Source organism: Misgurnus anguillicaudatus, chromosome 3, assembly GCF_027580225.2.
Source record: "Misgurnus anguillicaudatus chromosome 3, ASM2758022v2, whole genome shotgun sequence".
NCBI classification, from domain to species: Eukaryota; Metazoa; Chordata; class Actinopteri; order Cypriniformes; family Cobitidae; genus Misgurnus; species Misgurnus anguillicaudatus.
In genome coordinates, this window is record NC_073339.2 from 21,192,806 (window position 1) to 21,199,262 (window position 6,457).

Consider the following 6,457-nt stretch of genomic DNA (forward strand, 5'->3'; position numbering starts at 1 on the left):
GGTAGTGATGGCCAAACGAGGCTTCCTGAACCAATGAGGCTTTCCAGCCCATTGGTTCGCCAAAAGGTTCATTTTCCCGAAGCCTCATGAAACACTGTGCTCTCTAGTGACACCTGCTGTGCAAAGCAATGTATCGCACACGCACACAAATCTATTCATTTTGAGCAACCAAATTGTCATGGTGTGGGCTTTTGAATAAAGTATATTAAAGAAAGTATTTTACTCTGCTTGTGTTAACCTATGTACACACAACTCACACATACACAACTTTGTGTTCAACTATACAGTAGTTCTTGAGTTAGTGATAACAGAATGCACAAAATAAAGAAATGAAGAGTTTCGTTGCAAATTGAGATAAATCCATTTTTTAACATTTTTGTCAAAACATGTTTATTATTACGTTATCATGTTATTATTTTGTTTTATGGTGCTACTTAGCTGTATTTTTTAAGTTATGAAGGTTTAAATCAAAACAAACCAACTGCAGTTGCATTGAAATTAATTGGAATGCACAACCAAAAAACAAGATTTCTGAACAATTAAAAAACTGTGGTTATCTCGTTTTGCAACGAAACTCTTCAAATTATCGTGACTGTGCAGTGCTTGAACTGGGGCTGCAATAGTGCAATGCTTATGGGACTGGAAGTGTGGAACAGCAAACTGCAACACGGAAAAGGGTTTACTGGTATTTATTTAGAAACAAAAGTTTTTTAACAGTATTTGGATTGAGGCGGTTTCTGTTTTTAGAAAACACCCTATCACAGGGCACTGATGATGCTGGACAACATAAGAAGATCAGTGCCAGCTTATATAAATTGGGATATTGGACCTTCTGTTTGTTCTAATATCCCAATGGATCCGCAGTCCTTCTAGGTTATCCCTAATACAGCAGCAATAATATATATAATAATAACACTAATACTAATATAGGCTATATAATATAATTACGTATTCTAGGTATTACAACTAGACATATGCTAATTTACTCTAATGATTTACTGAACTAGGCTATGTATAATTGACTCTAATAATCTACTAAACTAAGTGTAATATAATATATAATACAGGCTATGATATATAATGATAACTATACTAGAAACTCACTACAACCTCGCCACTACTCGCTACAACCAACACTTTAACATCAATGCAAACGTACTGCAAAACCCACGAGAGGCGCGAGTTTCGAACCGTAAGCGAAACTCAGAATGAAGCAATGACGTATTCAACAGAAAACGAGGCCTCGTTTGTCATCGTCACGTGATTTTCACGGAAACGATACAAGCCTCGAATCGGGGCTTCATCTGGAACGCCCCTTTTTGCTCGACACAAGCTCCGGAGCCTCGCTTCAGATGTCCCATCACTAAACACAGGGCGTCGCAATTGAGCACACAATTAATTTACAGCGAAGAATAGTTTTATATTACCAATTTATTCGAATACTTTGTGGATATAGTTAACACAAAACTAAATAAACCGAAAAAGACCGCAGTAAAGTCACATTTATTTTTATAACACGAACCAAGCGAGCGAGCGAGCAGAATTTGTCATAATAGATACATACATGATACATATCTATGAGAGTTAGTGATAAGAGAACCCACCCATTCAGAGGAACAATATGACTGGTCAGTTTTTCTGTCACTCAAAATGAGTTGCATCTGGACCACCAATCGCAGCATGTGAATCGACGAATGCATCCTAGATATGCGACCTCCTGGGTCCTAAAGCTGAAGTTACGTCCAAACCCAGTTCATATTAATCCTTATTGTAATTAATATTTACAAATTACAAACAAATTATACAAAGAAACACTGCTTATAGACTTATAAGACTAAAGATTGTCCGTTAAATTTACCCGAAATGAATTTTATCCACAGTTTAAACACTACATTGACGTCACAGCCAGCGGAGATTTTCGGCGAGACTGGCCGAGGTGAGGCGACGTTGACCGGTATATTTACGCGCGGATCGCCGGCTGATTTTCTGGAGCTCCCATCGCCACAAAACTCGAAGGAAATGTTTAAATAGGCGATATCTTTATGAACCTACTGCAGATTCTTGTTTAAAAAACATACATTCTCGACTGAAATGCTTTCAAAACTTTGAATGTTGTCACAATAACAGAAATATTTCCTATATCCGTCTGCTCAGCGCTCACGACCTGCAATACAACCCGGAATGGTTTTTGATTTAAAACAGCTGATTAATATTACGTTGGATTTATTCAGTATTCGCTACATGCGCAGATACACAAAAAGAATAGCTAAATCCTTCACAAAAACAATAAGTTGTTTTTATTCCAGTCATTTTTAAAGAATTTTAACACAAAAAAAAATAACAAACTACATGAAATTAATTTTATTAAATAAAGTTTACATATTCAATTTCATAAAATCTACAAGCCTGCAGAATGACTTTTTACAGTGTAGATCCAATCCAATCCAATGAGTATAAAGCCTGCCCTGGGAACACCTTTAAGGCCTCGATAACAATTCCAGCATCCTTTGGGCTTCCACTCCTTGAAGATCCATTCTTTACAATTACAGCCATCACAAGCTGCCCAAGTCCCGCCTCTTCATCATTATCCTGCAACATTAAACAGCAATTATGTCTTAAAACCTTTATAAATGTATACAGCTTGAATATTGAAATAATCCACACATTAAACTTGTATATTAAAACGTTTTAAAGAAAACTGGAAGATATGTGCAATGAAGTTCATCCGAGTTTGTGGCTTATTAGGTGTGTTTGAAATGTGCAGTAATTTTGAAAACTGATAATAAATTCTCATTGGAATTACAAATAATATCAAAAAATGTTTGAAAAGATATATAATCTATATTTATAATTAGGGCAAATCTTTTCCCTACATTTTTTTCTGTCACACGATAGGATACAGTCACATATTTATTTGTTAACCAAGTTACTCACATATGTATATACACACACATACACTATACACACAATATAATATGTACAATATATTTATTTAATAATATTCCTCACCTTTTGTTGTGAATAAAGTTCTCCCTCAGCAATGTTTCACGTTGCCTGCAGGAAGCTGCAGTACGTTACAGGCCTTCATGAACATAATAGGTCGCGAAATTAATAATAATAAATGTTCAACTTACATTATGTAGAAAGCTTAAACATTTTAAAAAGACAACTTATACATTTAATATCTTACTCACCTTTTGTGGAATTAAATGAATAATGTTATATTTCCCCTTAGTAATGATACTGTATTCCAGTAAGACGCCTTTGTCAAACAATTCAGTTCATGTTTTCCGCGGGAAAATTCAACACAGGGCGTCGCAATTGAGCACACAATTAATTTACAGCGGAGAATAGTTTTACATTACCAATTTATTCGAATACTTTGTGGATATAATTAACACAAAACTAAATAAACTGAAAAAGACCGCAGTAAAGTCAAATTTATCTTTATAACACGAACCAAGCGAGCGAGCGAGCAGAATTTGTCATAATAGATACATAATACATATCTATGAGAGTTAGTGATAAGAGAACCCACCCATTCAGAGGAACAGTATGATTGGTCAGTTTTTCTGTCACTCAAATTAGTTGCATCTGGACCACCAATCGCAGCATGCGAATCGACGAATGCATCCTAGATATGCGACCTCCTACGTCCTAAAAAGCTGAAGTTACGTCCAAACCCAGTTCATATTAATCCTTATTGTAATTAATATTTACAAATTACAAACAAATTGTACAAAGAAACACTGCTTATAGACTTATAAGACCAGAGATTGCCCGTAAAATTTACCCGAAATGAATTTTATCCACAGTTTAAACACTACATTGACGTCACAGCCAGCGGAGATTTTCAGCAAGACTGGCCGAGGTGAGGCGTCGTTGTCCGGTATATATACGCGCAGAGCACCCGCTAATTATCTGGAGCTCCCATCGCCAAAAGCTCGAAGGAAATGTTTAACTCTTTCCCGGCCATTGACGAGATATCTCGTCAATCAAGAGAAAACACTTCCCCGCCAATGACGAGTATTTCCGTCTTACCGCAATACCGCTATTATCCACTAGGTGGCACAACTTTTTAAAACCGGAAGTATTGCCCTATAGCAAGCTGCTGCATGTCCGTGTCTGTTTTAAAGATCGCTCTGAATGGGATCTCCAAGTCCGTCACAAAATGCAATTATCTCTGATTTTTGCTCAAAATGTGGTGTTTTTGCAGAAACCTACCCATATTCAAAAGCTGATTACAAAAGAACTACTGAAGGTAGGATGAAACGTTTTTTTTGTTTGAAAGCAGAAGGTCTGTTCTTTCATTTGGTATATTATATGTTTATATATTTGAAGAAGAACATTTTCTGGAAAGCATTAAACTTTTGTAAAATCATGAAAAACGCTGGCGCTGGCTGGCAACTTTTTTTAAAAACGCTGGCGGTGAAAGAGTTAAATAGGCGATATCTTTATGAACCTTCTGCAGATTCTTGTTTAAAAAACATACATTCTCGACTGAAATGCTTTCAAAACTTTGAATTTTGGCACAATAACAGAAATATTTCATAAATCCGTCTGCTCAGCGCTCACGACCTGCATATCAACCCGGAATGGTTTTTGATTTAAAACAGCTGATTCGTATTACGTTGGATTTATTCAGTATTCGCTACATGCGCAGATACACAATAAGAATTGCTAAATCCTTCACAAAAACAATACGTTGTTTTTATTCCAGTCATTTTTAAAGAATTTTAACACAAAAAATACCAAACTACATGAAATTAATTTTATTAAATAAAGTTTACATATTCAATTTCATCAAATCTACAAGCCTGCAGAATGACTTTTTACAGTGTACTCAAGTAAAGTAAAAATTCCCCAAAATAATACTTAAGTACAGTAATCAAGTAAAATTACTCAAGTACTTTACACCTCTGTCTACATGAGTGTTTGAGAAAAGGCCCACATGTTAATTTCATGTTGAGAAACGTGGAACGACTGTCTATGATTAAATCATGTTTAGCCAAAGTGCAGTCTGAGGATCTGCTGCTGGTATGGAGAGAGTTTGCCTTTGAAGTATTTGTGCCTGCGGAAAGTCTTGTATGTCCTCAAGAGAAGTTGAGCTCAAAATATTAATATTTTTAACAAAAAAGGACACCAAAAATTGCAGTTTGTTTTATTCAGTACTGTTATGAACAAGCTATTTCACATAACATATGCTTAAATACAGTATAAGTCAAAACACAGACAAAAAACGGCATTTACAAAATAACTCAGTTCAAAATGTTACATCCCTTTGATGCTTAATACAGTGATGTTATCTTGTTGATTAATGACTATTTTTATGTTTTGTGACCTTTGTTCATAAGTCTCTTGCTTGATCTGAGCCGTGCATTAAACTGCGCACTGATCTTTCAGGTCACATGGGCTTCTCCAGCATCTCTTAAATGTTTGATCGCTTAGCGCTTACCAACATTTATATGATGTTGAGATTAATATTTTCACACTGAGGACAATTGACAGACTCATACAAATCTATTACAAAAGATAAAAACATTTCCTAAAGCTCAGGACACAACACAATACATTAGAAGCTAGCTATATATATATATATATATATATATATATATATATATATATATATATATATATATATATACATTAGATATATAAACATTATTATAAAATAAAAATAAGATGTTTTTTAAGAGATCTTTTTTAATTGTACTTTTTAATTTTATTAAGTTTGTTAAAAAAGACAAATGAAATACAAAAGATAAAAACATTTCCTGATGCTCAGTACGCAACACAATACATTAGGAGCTAGCTTTATATATATATATATATATATATATATATATATATATATATATATATATATATATATATATATATATATATATATATATATATATATATATATATATATACACACACACACACATATATATATATATAAACATTATTATTATAAAATAAAAATAAGATGTTTTTTAAGAGATCTTTTTTGATTGTACTTTTTAATTTTATTATAAAATAAAAATAAGATGTTTTTTAAGAGATCTTTTTTAATTGTACTTTTTAATTTTATTAAGTCTGTTAAAAAAAGTCAAATGAAAAGTACAATTTATTTGTAAAAAACTTTGACCTGTTTATTGTTTGGTTTATTAAAAAAAGTTGTTTTTGTTTTAACCTTTAATTTAATTTAATCAACTTTTTGTGTTCTCTAAAATTGGCTTCATTTAATTTTTCGCTGGCAAACTCAGAGGTTCCCACCAAATTCCTCAGACCTAAACCCATTCCTTGTTCTCCCTGAAGACTAAAACTTTTTTGTGAGTTTGAATAGCATGAGAAATAAAATGTCAAATCTCTGATGACAATTCACATACATTCATCCGTGTTTCAGTAAAGTTTTTAAGAATCATCTTAACTTGGCTTTGTTCTCTCGTATCAAATTTCTGTTGAGAAATTT